The 14,047-nt window shown below is 43.5% G+C and overlaps 1 non-coding gene and 2 pseudogenes across 1 annotated transcript; 1 reads left to right on the top strand and 2 right to left on the bottom strand.

The window, feature by feature from the left end:
- Positions 1 to 2,643: 2,643 nt before the first annotated feature.
- Positions 2,644 to 4,066, bottom strand: LOC101700884 (ras-related protein R-Ras2 pseudogene; annotated as a pseudogene).
- Positions 4,067 to 4,116: 50 nt separating this feature from the next.
- On the top strand, positions 4,117 to 5,122 carry LOC147820963 (PEST proteolytic signal-containing nuclear protein pseudogene; annotated as a pseudogene).
- Positions 5,123 to 8,214: 3,092 nt separating this feature from the next.
- Positions 8,215 to 8,287, bottom strand: Trnar-ccu (transfer RNA arginine (anticodon CCU)). Its single transcript has one exon. It is a non-coding gene; the product is annotated as a tRNA-Arg (tRNA).
- Between the last annotated feature and the right edge of the window lie 5,760 nt (positions 8,288 to 14,047).

Below are 14,047 nucleotides of genomic sequence, written 5' to 3'. Positions count from 1 at the left end.
TGTGTGTGAAACTTCCTTATACCTGCTACTAACCTGGCATGATTCTGCTTCTGTAAGATTCCACTTGCTCTCCCCCTGAGCCCTCCCCACCTGAAAGCATGATTTAAAAGGAGAAATCAAACTGCTTCCTATTGCTGAGGAAACTTTCTGGGTGCTAGCCCCCCTCAGCCACCAGCTATAATAAATGGGCTTGAATCTGGCACAGCGTGGTGCATCTCTATTGTTCAAACTCACTCGTCCACAACAAGAGGACACAGGAAGATCATGCAAACTCTAGGAAACTATTGAAGAGGAAAATACAGAATGAAAGAACAAACACAAGAACAGAACAACTTAACAGCAATAGGGAAGCTAGAAACTGTATTCATTTTCCTTTAAAACTAATGACAATAGAGAGAAAGAAAAAGAGAGAAGAAAAGAAAAAGAAAGAAAAAAGAAGTCTGAATTAGGACAGGAACAGGAACAAAAAGGGAGAGAGATAAAGAACAAGGTGGGAGGGCTGGGGATTTAGCTCAGTGGTTCCGCTGCCTGCCTTGCAAGCACAAGGACCTGAGTTTGATCCCAGGTACAATAAATAAATAAATAAATAAATAAATAAATAAATAAATAAATAAAAATTGGAGAGAAAAATAACTTTGAAAATAAAAAATGAAAATAAAGGGCCTCCTTCAGGGTAGGTCTCTTCTGTCACAATAGACAATGTGGGTAGCAGTGTGCAGATCTAAGTCAATTAGTCTCAGCAAGCCAGGAGCAGACCCCTGAGATTCAGGGTGGTTTCTGGCTGCAAGGCCCAAGTTGAGGTCCCTGACCTCCTGCAGGGTTTAACTCTGCAAGGTTCTACTGCAGGTTCCAGCTACCCTTCCCTTGAAGATAGTCCAGGTTCCGATGGGAGGTGATGATCCCTCCAACTTACCAACTACAGTGGTCTGGTGTGCCTTTATTGCAGAGATTTTCTTCGCTTTTCCAGTGGGCTTCAATTTTCATCAAGGAGCCTGAGAGAGGCCCTCTTTCTGTTGTTCACTTCTGCTCTATCTTCTGGAGCTCAAAACAATGGCCTTACTGACACCCTGCACCTCTGCGGTGTGGATCCAGGTACCGGCCCAGTGGACGGGGGTGGAGGGGGGCGTGGTACTGCTGGTGCCCGCTTGGCTCCTTGGCACCTGGGGGGCAGTGCTACCTCATGTTATTACTTTTCTAGTTGCTGAGGCAAAATACCTGACACCCAAAGTTAAAGAAGAAATGGTTTATTTAGCTCACAATTTGTAGAGGTGTCAGTCCATAATCAGCTGGCTCCAAGGCAGAGTGGCGCATGGCAGAGGGGCAACAGTTTATGGCCACAGAAGACAGCAAAAACAACAAGGGAAGTCTTTCTTCTCCTTTTATCTTATCAGACTACTTAGGATGGGTAGCACTCACATCCTTAATCATAGTGCCCTCAGGCCTAGCACTGCACCATGAATCAATCACACACTCTAGATTCAGCCACCTCTGAAAAAGCCCCACCTGAGACCACTTGAGGCTTTGAGGGGATATCTAAACACAAGCCATAACACTCTTTGATTTTTTTCTCCCTCATGCTCTTTCAAAGAATTGGAAAGCAGTTATTCAGGTCTCTTGATTATTGCTTTAGTTTTTCTAGCAATGCTTCCTTCTTTAAACATGATTATTATAAATGGAATTAATTGTAGCTTGCCCTTTTGTGATAAGAGATGAATTTTAATTCTAGCATCTGATGCTATATAAGGTTTGTGTTATAAACTTCATGGAACTGTTGTACACATTCAATAAAGTGACAACTATGCAATACCAATTAGTAGCTCATCATCAGAAATATACTTTTGAATTGTTTAAACACAATCCACAGAATTAAAAACAAAATCAGAAACCATCCACGATTATACTAAATCGTTAATCAAATAAAATATGTAAATAATATTTACACATAATACTTGATATACCACTCAATGCCTACTAGGGGATACTGAAAGCAATGTCAGAGTCTCATTCTGTTTCTCTCTACTGGAAAGGTTTCTTGAGTAGGGATGTGACCGGCCGAAGGTGGATACAACCAAGACCATATCAGCAAGTCAAATTTCTACTGCAGTTTTAGGTTATGCTATGAAACATATTTTCTTACAAACATGTAAAAATACTTGTTAACTAGCTTGATAAGAAAATAGTATATAAAAGTATATAGCAAAAATATTAATCATCTCTGACTCTGGAAAGATCAATTCCATATTTTATGTTACATTAAACAAAAACAGTTTTCATTTTTTTAAAATTTCTTCACCAGAAATACTTGAAAATGAAGACAGAAGTTACTCATTCTTACCATTAGCAAGACTGTGAAAAGCATTAAAGTAAGAAAGCAACTACAGTAAAATGCCTAGCTCCAGGATAGGCCACATAGAATATTATCATCTTGGGCTGGGGATTTAGCTCAGTGGTTTCGCCACCAGCTGTGCAAGCACAAGGACCCGAGTTCGATCCCCAGTACCAAAAAAAAAGAATATTATCATCTTCAAGAGGAGGTAATAACAAAGACTTCATAAGCAGTTTTTAATCCATAAATACAACAGACATTTTGGTATTTTTTGCCACTGGAAAGCAAAAGCTGTAGCATCAGGAAAGGTCTGAAATGTCTCACTTCTGTAGATCTGATTCAGTATATTTAAGGTTAGATAAAGTTGTCATCAAAATTTTTAAGGACAGACAAAAATCCACATTAAAAAAAAAAACTCCTTATGTTTGTATTTAGAGTAACAGTAGGCAATATGATTCCAGAAGTTAAAAAGTATTTCACAAGCTATGACTTCAGCTTGTAAATAACTTAAGTACCAAAACTAATTCATCACTAATAAAATGTAACCCCTTAAAAAAAGAATGTGTCTATGTATGTAGACAGCATTTTTAAGGAATCAGATAATCTCTGAAGCAGCCTTAGTAGTGTCTTCTTTGAATTGACCTGGAAAAGACCATTGTATTAGCTTCATGGAAAGGATTAGCTGGCTTCTTGGTCTAAGAATAATATGGCAATCATTTGTCTGAGGCTATAAAGGTAACAACATGATGTAAACCACAAGGAGAGGAAGAGATGAGGGCTTTCCCTGGTAGTTGGTAGCTAAAACTGAAGGGATTCTTAGAAAATGACAGAATGGCAACCTTTCTTATCTTTTTCTTTCCATGTTGGTTCTAGTGAAGGAGGACATTCTTGCTCTTGAAATATCCTTATAACCTGAACAATTTCATGGAAAGCTTGATCGACATTCATCCTAATCTTTACCCAGGCTACCATGTATGTTACCTTAAGTTGCCATGCTAAGTGTCCTCCTCTTGTGTCACCTACCTTTGGTGATCCAGGTCCACTTTATTACCAATTAAAATCACTGGAAACTCATCATTATCCTTTACTCTGAGAATCTGTCTTTGAAACTTACAGATTTCTTCAAAACTGCCTCTATCTGTGACTGAAAAGACCAAGAAGAAGCCTTCACTAGTCCTCATGTAATGTTCTCTCATGGCTCAAAGGCAAGGCAAGATATCATAATCCCTGACCTGAAATTATACTATAAAGCTACCGTGAAATAAAACCAGCATGGTTGGGCCGGGATTTTAGCTCAGCAGCACAGGACCTGCCTGGCAAGCTCAAGATCCTGAGTTCACTCCCCCGTCCCAAAAAAACAAACAAAAAAAACAAAAACAAAAACAGCGTGGTACTGGCAAAAGAACAGACCTGAGGATCAAGGGAATAGACTAGAAGATGCAGAAACAACTCCACACATATTCAGCCATCTTATCTTTAACAAAGGAGCCAAACACCTTTACTGGAAGAAACATAGCCTCTTTAATAAATGGTGGTGGAAAAACTGGCTTTCTACGTGTCAAAGATTAAAACTAGACCCATATCTTTCACCACACAGTAACCTAAAATTGAAATGGATCAAAGATCTAAATATTAAAACAGAAGCACTAAATCTGCTGAAAGCAAGAATAGGTAGAATGCTTGAAGACATAGGAGTAGGCAAAAACTTCATGAACAAAACCCAGACCACATAGGAAATACTACAAAGAATCAACAACTGGGACCTCATCTTATTAAAAAGCTTTTGCAGGGCCGCAGCCAGGAAAATGGCGGACAGAAAGGCGGGAGAGGAGAAGCCTGAGAAGCCAAGGTGAGCTGGAGCCCACCAGAGTAATGGAGGGGAAAGTTCCAGCCACAGCGCTGAGAAGTGATCAGCTGAAGAAGAAGCTTCAGACCTCCCAACAAAGCCTACAAAGATCTCCAAGTCTGGATTTGCCATAGGTAGTCAGACAACAAAGAAAGCATCAACTATATCCATCAATCTTGGATCAAGTCAGCCTAAAGAAACTGTTCCAACTCTTGCTCCAAAAACCCTTTCAGTAGCAGCAGCTTTTAATGAAGATGAAGATAGTGAACCAGAGGAAATGCCTCCAGAAGCAAAGATGAGGATGAAGAATATTAGAAGGGGTACACCAACATCAGCCCGACCAAACTCTTTCAATAAAGGAAAGCATGTGTTTTCTGATAACCAGAAGCTATGGGAACGAAATATAAAATCTCATCTTGGAAATGTCCATGACCAAGACAATTAAATGATGTGTTTTGAATTGGGGTGTGGGGTGGGTGTAAAGTTAAAAGGAACAGTTTCCTTTTTTAAAATGGTATAAGACTATCTTTCAAGTCGCTTTTTCTTTTTCTTTTTCATTTTTTTTTTAAGATTGAGTGGTGCACTAATAAATGAGAGTTTGAAATTAGAGGTAATTTATGTTTTATATACAGATTTCAAGACATTTACTAATTTTGTAGTTTCATGTGATTAGTTCCCAAAGGTTATAGACAATAAAGAAATCAGAAATGGTACCTTTTTAAGAATTGCATATTTTTTTAGACACATTAAGGGGGGAAGCAAAAAATAACTGCCTATTTAAAACTGTCAGCAGTTACTCCTAAATTAACTCCTTCATTACCTAAACTGACTGTCTGGCTCCCAGGAACAGCCTTATAGAGAAAGGGGGAGTATTGTATTGAAAGGAAAATCTTGCTGGACTATTGACTGAAAGTAAACTTAGATAAAAGTTTTTTTCCTTATGGGCATTTGTTTTGTTATCATATTATTAGGTATTGCATTGCTATCAGTGGATACAGATGCTTAGCTGTTTCACTAAAAATAATTTTTTAAAAAAATTTCTATGTGAATTATCGTAGTTGAAATAGCCCATTTCACTTTAATGGTCTTGTCTACCTACCTTCATTAGTCTTCAAAGAACAGCCATTTGCTACCAAAGTAAATCAGTATTTTGAATGTGCTTCTCTTGGTTTTTGTTTACTAGCTAATTCTTATAAGCATTTCCACCAGAACTTGTGGCAAATCATAAGGAAGCTGTTTCTTTTAAAATAAAAACCACCACCAAAAATTTAAATGTATATACTGATTAAGTATTTGGCTGGTTTTTATTTTTTAAAAGGTATAAACACCAAAAAAAAATTTAACATTGTAGAAGATAGAAGACAATAAGATGCATTTTCTGTAACTTTGTCTACACATTTACATTACTAAGTTGTTAAATCCAATTTGAATTGAACTCACTACAGGATTTCTTATTAGAACAATTATATGGTTTATTTTAAGTGTATACATACTGCCCAGTGGCCTGGCATATTGTAGTTACTGAAAATGGAAAAAAATGCTTCTTCAAACACATTTTATAGAATTGTTCATCACATATACTGTTAGATTTGTGTACTGTAGGGTGTTTTGTTTTGTATTTTTGTATTGTATGTGGACTTTTTTAAAGTGACACTTAAACACATCTGTGAAAGCATAGTCACAAAGAAAAGAAAAATGATACAGTGATTTCCTTCAGAATGCCTACAATGTTAAATCTGGAGGCAGCTTCAGACTATTTTATTGGTGATAGTTACTTGCTGATCTTTTTTAATAGTAACTCCAGAGAAGAAACCTGTACACATGCCTAATAAATTGTTCTTTTACATTAAAGTTTAGATTAAGCCCCAAGTAAAACAGTGGAAATGAATATAGAACTATTAGTTCTTACGTGATTTAATTATACCAAGATACATGAATTTAACTTTAACTTTACTTTCATGTAGGCAAACTGTTCATTTTTGTCCATTTTACTGTTTGTTAAAATAACATCCCTCTCCTACATCTTCTTTTCTTGACCCAAATGAAATACTCATCTAAGGTCAAGATGAGGAGAGAAACGACTGAGATGAATGTCTTTACTAAAATAACCAATAAATGTGCTCGCTTCTGCAGCACATATAATAACCAATAAATTTTGTCAAAATCAAAAAAAAATTTTTTAATTTTTAAAAAGCTTTTGCAAATAGGATAAAATAAAATTCATTAAAAAAAAAAAAAAGAAGCTTTGGTACAGCAAGAGAAACCACCAACAGAGTGAAGAGACAACCCACAGGGTGAGAAAAAATTTTCACCAGCTGTTCATCGAAGGACTACTATCTAGGATATATAAAGAACTCAAAAAAATCAGACCCTGGGCTGGGGATTTAGCTCAGTGGTTCTGGCGCCTGCTTCAAAAGCGCAAGGTCCCGAGTTCAATCCCTGGTACCAAAAACAAAATCAAAACAAAAAAAAAAAATCAAACCCTCCCCAAATTTAAAGACCCAATACAAAAATGGGCATCTGAAATGGACAGACACTTCTCAGATGAAGAAGCAGAAGAAGTAGAAACAGCAAATTAATATATGAAAAAATGTTCAACATCACTGGTCACTCGAGAAATGCAAATTAAAATAATGCTGAGATTCCATCTCACTCCAGAATGGCTGTTATCAAGAAATCAACCAATGGGCCAGGGATTTAGCTCAGTGGTTCTGCCGCCTGCCTTGAAAGCACAAGAACCCAAGTTTGATCCCCGGTACCAAAAAGAAAAAAGAAAGAAAGAAAGAAATCAACTAATAACAAATGCTGGAGGGGATGTGAGGAAATAGGAACCCTCTGCAGAAATCATGCAAGGTCCCAAGTTCGATCTGGTACAAAGAAAAAAAACTAGATGTTCCGTTTGACCCAGTTATTCCCTTTGTTGGTGTCTTCCCGAAAGAATTAAAAGCATCATAACCCAGCGACATTTGCACACCCATGTGTATAGCAGCACAGTTTGTGATAGCTAAATCTTGGAAAGAGCCCAAATGCTGGTCAATTGATGAGTGGATAAAGATATGGTTTTGTTATACCATGGAGTACTACTCTGCCATAAAGAAGGATGAGCTTCTGACATTTATAGCTAAATAGATTCACCTTGAGACCATACTCTTAAGTGAGATAAATTGAACACATGTGTTTAAATATTGCATTGTTTCTCTGGTGTGAGAAACTGAAAGTGGAAATAAGGACTAAAATGCATAATAGATATTGGGAAATGGAAATAAAATGTTCAAATAGGAAGGGGAAGGAGGAGGGAGAGAGAAAGGAAGGGACAAGGGAAAAAAAGTGAAAATGGAAACAAAAATTTTGTACATAGGGAGGGGAGGGGGGCTTAACAGGAAAGGGGGATGGGAAAAAAGAGGCAGATGTATCATGAATAGGTGCAAATCCCCTAAGATGAGTGTTACCATTATGTGTGCCTAAAAATGTACCAATAAATGTTTTGCTATTGAGAGAGAGAGAGAGAGAGAGAGAGAGAGAGAGAGAGAGAGAGAGAGGGAGGTTGGGGATGTAGCTCAGTGGCGCAGCACCAGCCTGCCAAGTGCAAGGTCTGAGTTCAATCCCCAGCACGCGGGGGGGGGCGGGGGGGGCAGGGGGGCGGGGGGGCATTTTGCTGTAATAAATTCCAAAATGGTGCCAAAAAAAAGAAAATACCGGGTCGGGGATTTAGCTCAATGGTTCTGCCGCCTGCCTCGAAAGCGCACTGGAGTTCGATCCCTGGTACCAAAAAAAAAAAAAAACAACCTACATCGTAACCCAGTCAAGATGACACTCTCCCTTTCCCACAGCACTCCGATCTGCCATGAGTTACAGTTTTTACCTATGAAAGAAGTAAACCTAAAGTATCATCTGCTTTGAGCCTTTGCTGCTTATCTTTGACACACGCACTTTCAGTCTGTTCTTCACACTTAATTTCATTTTTTCCTGCCTGTGGGGAAACTAGACCCTACACCACCAACCCTCAAAACATAGCTACCACCTTATGATAAAGGTTCCACTCTACCCCAGGTGGGACTCGAACCCACAATCCCTGGCTTAGGAGGCCAGTGCCTTATCCATTAGGCCACTGGGGCAACTGGTTAACTTTCTCCTGAAAATATGAAAAGGAATAAGTCATTATGGGTGGTTTAAATCAACAGAAAACTGGTTTGAACCCTATTCAAGAACTTGGCTTGCTCCCCCAAATATTCCAGCTTCTGCACTCTGCATCCTCTCAAGCAGGCTCTCCCCTCGCTGGGTCTCCACTCCTCCAGGCTTGCGGCAGGCAGATCCGATGTAGGGGCGGGGCTAGGGCCAGGGCCGGGCCGGGTGGGGGTGGGCGGTTCTGGGTGCGCTGGATTCTCCTTCGGGTAACCAGAAAGCAATGGGGGGCGGGGGGGTTGTCTGGCCCGCCTCGACCGTGGAGCATTGGACCTTAAACTCTTAAGCCGCCCTCCTGCGTGATACTCCTGGGCCCAGCGCTTGACCAAGACGCAGCGAGGGGAGAGACAAGCTGGACAGACATCCCCCAAAGTAGAGGGACGACCCACGGAGGCTGGACGCAGAGCTTGGCCACCCAGAGGCCCAGATGCTACCTCAGACGGGCAAGCGAAGGGTGGCAGAGCGCCAGGCAAAACCCCTAACCCCTGGGGCTTCCATGAGCAACGTCCTCAGTGTCGTAGACACAAACTCTAGAATATTCTCCAAACCTGCCCTTTACTCACAGCGACTTATTATTTATCCAATGGTGAAAATTCAGCAGAAGCCGGAGCTGCTCAAAATTCCTCCCTCCCGAAGAAAGCTTCAGGGATCTGAGAACACCACACACCCCCGTAGGCTCAGTTACTCCTAACACTGGGTTGGGATCCGCCGCCTGGCGGTCTGGAACGAGCTCTGGAGGCCAAAGGTCGTCGACAGGGGGCCTGGTCCTCGGAGCGCGTTCTCCGCCCGCGCCCTCGGCTCAGCTCGGTGAAAATCGTCTGCATTTTAGCGGAAGGCTGGAGAGGAGGAGGCTCCGGCTTTGGCCCCTAAATCTAATGAGCTCCAGGTTGGGTTGGTCGGGCCCTTGTTCCCTCTGTCCCGCCCCAGGGCCCCGGAAGATTCAAGAGCTACGGGTGAACCCAAGGAGGAGACAGGTCAAATGGCCCTGCGGGACACGCAGAGACAGAAGAATAGCAGGACATCGCGTCCGGGGCCAGACCTGAGCTTAAAGACTGCGGACAAGCCTGAACCAGGCGTCAGGCCGGCGCCCTGACGTCCTTGCACTTGGAGAAGGGTCGCGAGAGTTTGAGGCCAGTATGGACTATGTAGTGAGTCCTAGGTCAGCCTCAACTCCATAGTAGGATCCCGGCTCAAATAAAAAAATAAATTTTGAAAACTAAAACAAGGACCAGTGAGGGGCCAGGGATTTAGCACAGTGGTTCCACCGCCTGCCTCGCAAGCGCAAGGTCCTGATCTCTGGTACCAAAAGAAGGGGGGGGGGGGGACTATTGACAAACTAATACTATTTATGAACAGCCCAAGTCATGGTTGTCATGTATAAATTTCACAATCTGGATTTGTGTGTGTGTGGTTTTTAGAGACAGGTCTCTGTGCCACCATGCCTGGCTCTAATTTCAGGTTCATATTAAACATTTTTGGCAAAATTTCTACACAGCACCATGACACTGGTCACATTTTTTTCTTTCTTTTTTTTTTTTTGGTACCAGGGATCGAACTACGGTCCTTGCGCTTGCGCAGCAGGCAGCGAAACCACTGAGCTAAATCCCCGGCCCAGGTCACATTTTTTTTATCCATTCATCCTTCAATAGAGAGGCTGATTCCATGTCCCAACCCTCGTGAATAATGCTGCAATAAACATAGGAATGCACATGTCTTTTCTATTTTTGGATTTCAATCTCTGGATATATATACCCAGTAGTGGGATTTCTGTATCATATATCAACTCTATTTCTAGTGTTTTGGGGCATTTTATTTTATTTTATTTGTGGTACTGTGAATTAAACACACAGCCTTCCCACTAAGCTCTGTCTCTAGCCTCTTTTTTGGTTATTTGTTTTAACTTGAGACTGAGTCCTTTTAAACTGGTAAATTGCCTGGGCAGGGCTTTTTTTTTTTTTTTTTTTGAGACAGGATCTCACTATGCAATTCAGGCTGGCCTTGAACTCACTATGTAGCACAAGCTGGCCTTAGTTTGCAGTAATCCCCCTGCCTCAGCCTCCCAAGTGCTGGGATTGCAGGCATGTGCCACCATGCCCAGCTCAGGGCTTAAATTTTTGTTCTTCCTGCCTTATCCTCTTGGAATATTGAGATGGTAAATGTGTGCTACTGTATCAAGCTTATTGTTTTTTTAAAAGAAGCTTTCTACTAACGGTGTGTCACTTTTGAAAATAGCCATTCCAACTTGGGTAAGATTATATCTCACTGTGGATTTGGTTTGTATTTCCCTAGTGATTAGAGGTGCTGAGCTTCACATTCATGTGAGAGTGATAGGCTAGCTGACTATTTGTATACTCTCTTTTTTTTTTTGGTACTAGGGATCAAACTCAGGAACTTGCACTTTCAAGGCAGGAGCCAGAACCACTGAGCTAAATCCCCAGCCCTCTATATACCCTCTTGTAAGAAACATCTCAAGTCATTTGCCCACTTTCAAATCAGATTACGGGTCCCCTCAAGTTATGACCGGCCTGACATGCAAACAACTTTAATTAGGTTAATTAGGTTAATGGAAGACTCATTTGCTATCTATATTGTGTACCCAGGTAAACATCTAGATCTCAGCTGTATTGACTTAGTTACAACCACCCCTTGGGAACCGACCAGATTCTTATGTCAAGGGTCCACAGTATTTCAGCTGATATTTTTTTCAGTTAAATTGTTTGAATTCCTTATGTGGTCTGTTGGATTAACAATTTGCAGATATTTTCTCCTACTTTGTTGGCCATCTCTTCACTCTGTGGATTCTTTTGAAGTACAGGTTTTAGTTTGATGTAATCCCATCTGTTCACTAAGGTCCTGAAGCATTTCCCCTATGTTAACAATTACTTAAACCAACAAGTAAATACTCCTTTCTTCTTCCTTCTTCTTTCTCTCTTCTCCTTCCCCTCTCCCTCTCCCTCTCTCTGCTAACTTTAGGACAGAACTGATTACCCCTAAGGAGTCAATGGGAGGCAGGAGCCTTTCCCCTTTCTGGACTAGAACTCAGAAATTCCCTGAGCCGTCAAAATCAACCCCACCTGAATCCCTAACTGCCAAGAAATGGGCCTCCAACCTGACCGACCTCCTGATGGTTTGGGCTCCATGACCCGGTACCCAGGCCACAGCGGCAGCTGCAAAGACCCTTTCCTTTTCTATTCTTTTTTTTGGTACCAGGGATCGAACTCGAAACCTTGTGTTTGTGAGGCAGGAGGTGGAACCACAAAAGACCCTTTCCTGACCCATACACGCAGGCCCAGGACATACTTGGGAGGCCCAGGTCAGGAGTGACAAAGAAATGAAGGAAGAGGCAGACAGCCTCTGGGCGAACTCCTGGGGACTTCAACCCTGCCTCCCTCTAGGGTTTGAGTCTCACCTGAGTAGTGGCAGGACCTTCAAAGTGTGTGTCTTCCTGGCCTCAAACTGGGTTCGCTCTGGCTGGAAAGGAGCCCTGCCTGGGAATGTCTGCACCTCTCTGTACCCCAAGAGTACAATTTAAAGATATCTGGAACCAGTTTGAGCCTTTTTGTTTCAATACCCTTCTGGAGTGTTGGAGTTTTATGCCTAGGAGTGAGGGTCCCAAACTAAAGAGCTCATCCAGTATTTACCCATGACCTCTTGCACCCTAATCGAGAATCATACCCCTAGACCAATGAGCCATACAACTCAAACTGCCACTTTCTATGGTGGTGGGTACCCTCAGGGGAGTCAAGAGGAGAGGAAATTTGAGCTTCAGGCCCGCCTAGAAGGGATAGTTGAAAGGCTTGGAGAAGCCCAGCACCCCAGCCCTACCTGGTCTTCATAAAGCAAGGAGAAACCCCTGCGCCCCTCAATCCAAGGGTCCCCGCAGTCCTTGACAACTGACACTCTGGGCCAGGCAGGAGATCCATGAGTCTCGCCCCACCCCTTCAGTTACCTCGCACGCCTTCCTCACTCTCACCGACCCTGGGGCAAAAGCACCCTAGCCAGGACACACAGACTTTCTAACAGAGGAGACAGGAAGGTGTGGGGCCACTTGCTGCCTGTGATAGGTCCTCAAGAAACGCCATCTGAGTAGCTCAGGACTCAAACGAACTCAGGTTCAAAACAAGGTAGCAAGCCACAACATGGGGCTCGAACTCACAACTCTGAGATTAAGAGTCTCGTGCTCTACTGACTGAGCTAGCCAGGCACCCTGAGGGAAAGCTGGTGGGTGTGGAAATGGTAAGATGGCCTAAGGATATTGGAAACTAGATGAAGCAATAAATCAGGCCAAGCTGAGCATGATGGCACACATCTGTAGCCCACTTGGGAGGCTGAGGCAGGAGGATTGCTGTGAGTCCTAGACCAGCCTGGGCTACAGCGTTCAAGGTCAGCCTGAACTACATAGCGAGCCCCTATCCATCAGCATCACCATCATCAGGCCGGAGACTAGGGCCACACTTCCTGCACCTGCCAGGAGTCTCCTGCCACTGCTGGCCTCCAAGATACCTCTGCACCTTCCCTCACCACATGGCAACCTTGGACAGTGATGGCTCGAGGTGAACCTGAGGGTCCCACCAGCCCCACCAGGGATCTTCCTGTGGAGGAAATCATTGAGGGCATATTAAAGAGAGGAATGCAGGCTGGCTGGCCTGCCCCCAGTCCTTGTCTCCACCTGGCCAGGATTCCTCCCTCCCCCTGACTGGGGTGCTGCGCCTCCCCATCCCACTCTGTCCTGGTCTCACAGCACAAACCCAGCGTCTCAGAGTCTGCCCCGAAACCTACTTCCACTCACACCCCTGGTCATCTACGCAGCAGTGGATGGAACCGACCCACTGTGCTAGCAGAGCACTGTGGGACGTGGACCCACACCTGACTGGGGTCTCTGTCCCTGACACACGCGCAGTCAGGAGACAGGTGCCCAGTAGGTGCTTAGTCATCATCCTCCCAGAGGCAGGTTTCTCCGCATTCCACAGCCCAGTTTCCCCAAAACCAAACCTAAATAAATGGATGTCAATTGTGGGGCCAAAACTCTGCCATTAACAGCCTTACGGTCCCAAGACCGAACCAGCCCTGGTGGCACAGAGTCAGGAAGTTAGAGGTACAGGGGTCCCTGGGGAGAAGCAGGTGGGTAAACTGGACTCCAACTGGCCCTCTAGCTGTGGGTGTGCAAAGCCTATCTAGGTGTTGGGACTGAGGCTCCAACATGCCCCAGGGTACTGATGGGGCCCAGGACTCAGGTGTCCCCAGTGCCTGGGCAGCCCCCAGAGTAAGACCCACCATGTTCTGGGGCTCTATTCCAGGTTCTTTTCCACCTGACAAAGGCCTAGGAGGGCACAGAAATGAGGCCTATTGGGCAGCAGCACCACACACAGGGAAGGGTCAGAGAGGCTGAGGGTACAGTGTCTGGGAACAGCATGAATGTCAGTTTATCTCTCAGCATGTCCTGGCCCCTGAGCCCCACTCCCACCCCTAGCTGGGCTGTGCCAGGGGCTGGAGCTTACAATGACTTTCCTCCACCAGCTGCAAGACATCAGGGCCTGGAGAGAGGAAAGGCAAGAACCTGCTTCGGGATGGTACCAGCATAAACTGTGATCTCTGCCTTCTGAAAGGCCTGTGTTTCAGAAAGAGAAAGAAAATGCCTACGCTCCTACAGAAAGAGTGGAACATAACCTTTTTTCTGAGGCCACCCACATTCA

The sequence above is a fragment of the Heterocephalus glaber genome, unplaced genomic scaffold (genome assembly GCF_053883595.1).
Source record: "Heterocephalus glaber isolate CG9 unplaced genomic scaffold, H.glaber_assembly_v1.0 deba00001781, whole genome shotgun sequence".
NCBI classification, from domain to species: Eukaryota; Metazoa; Chordata; class Mammalia; order Rodentia; family Bathyergidae; genus Heterocephalus; species Heterocephalus glaber.
Note: the sequence above shows the minus strand (reverse complement) of the source record. Positions and strands in the feature narration are given on the sequence as shown.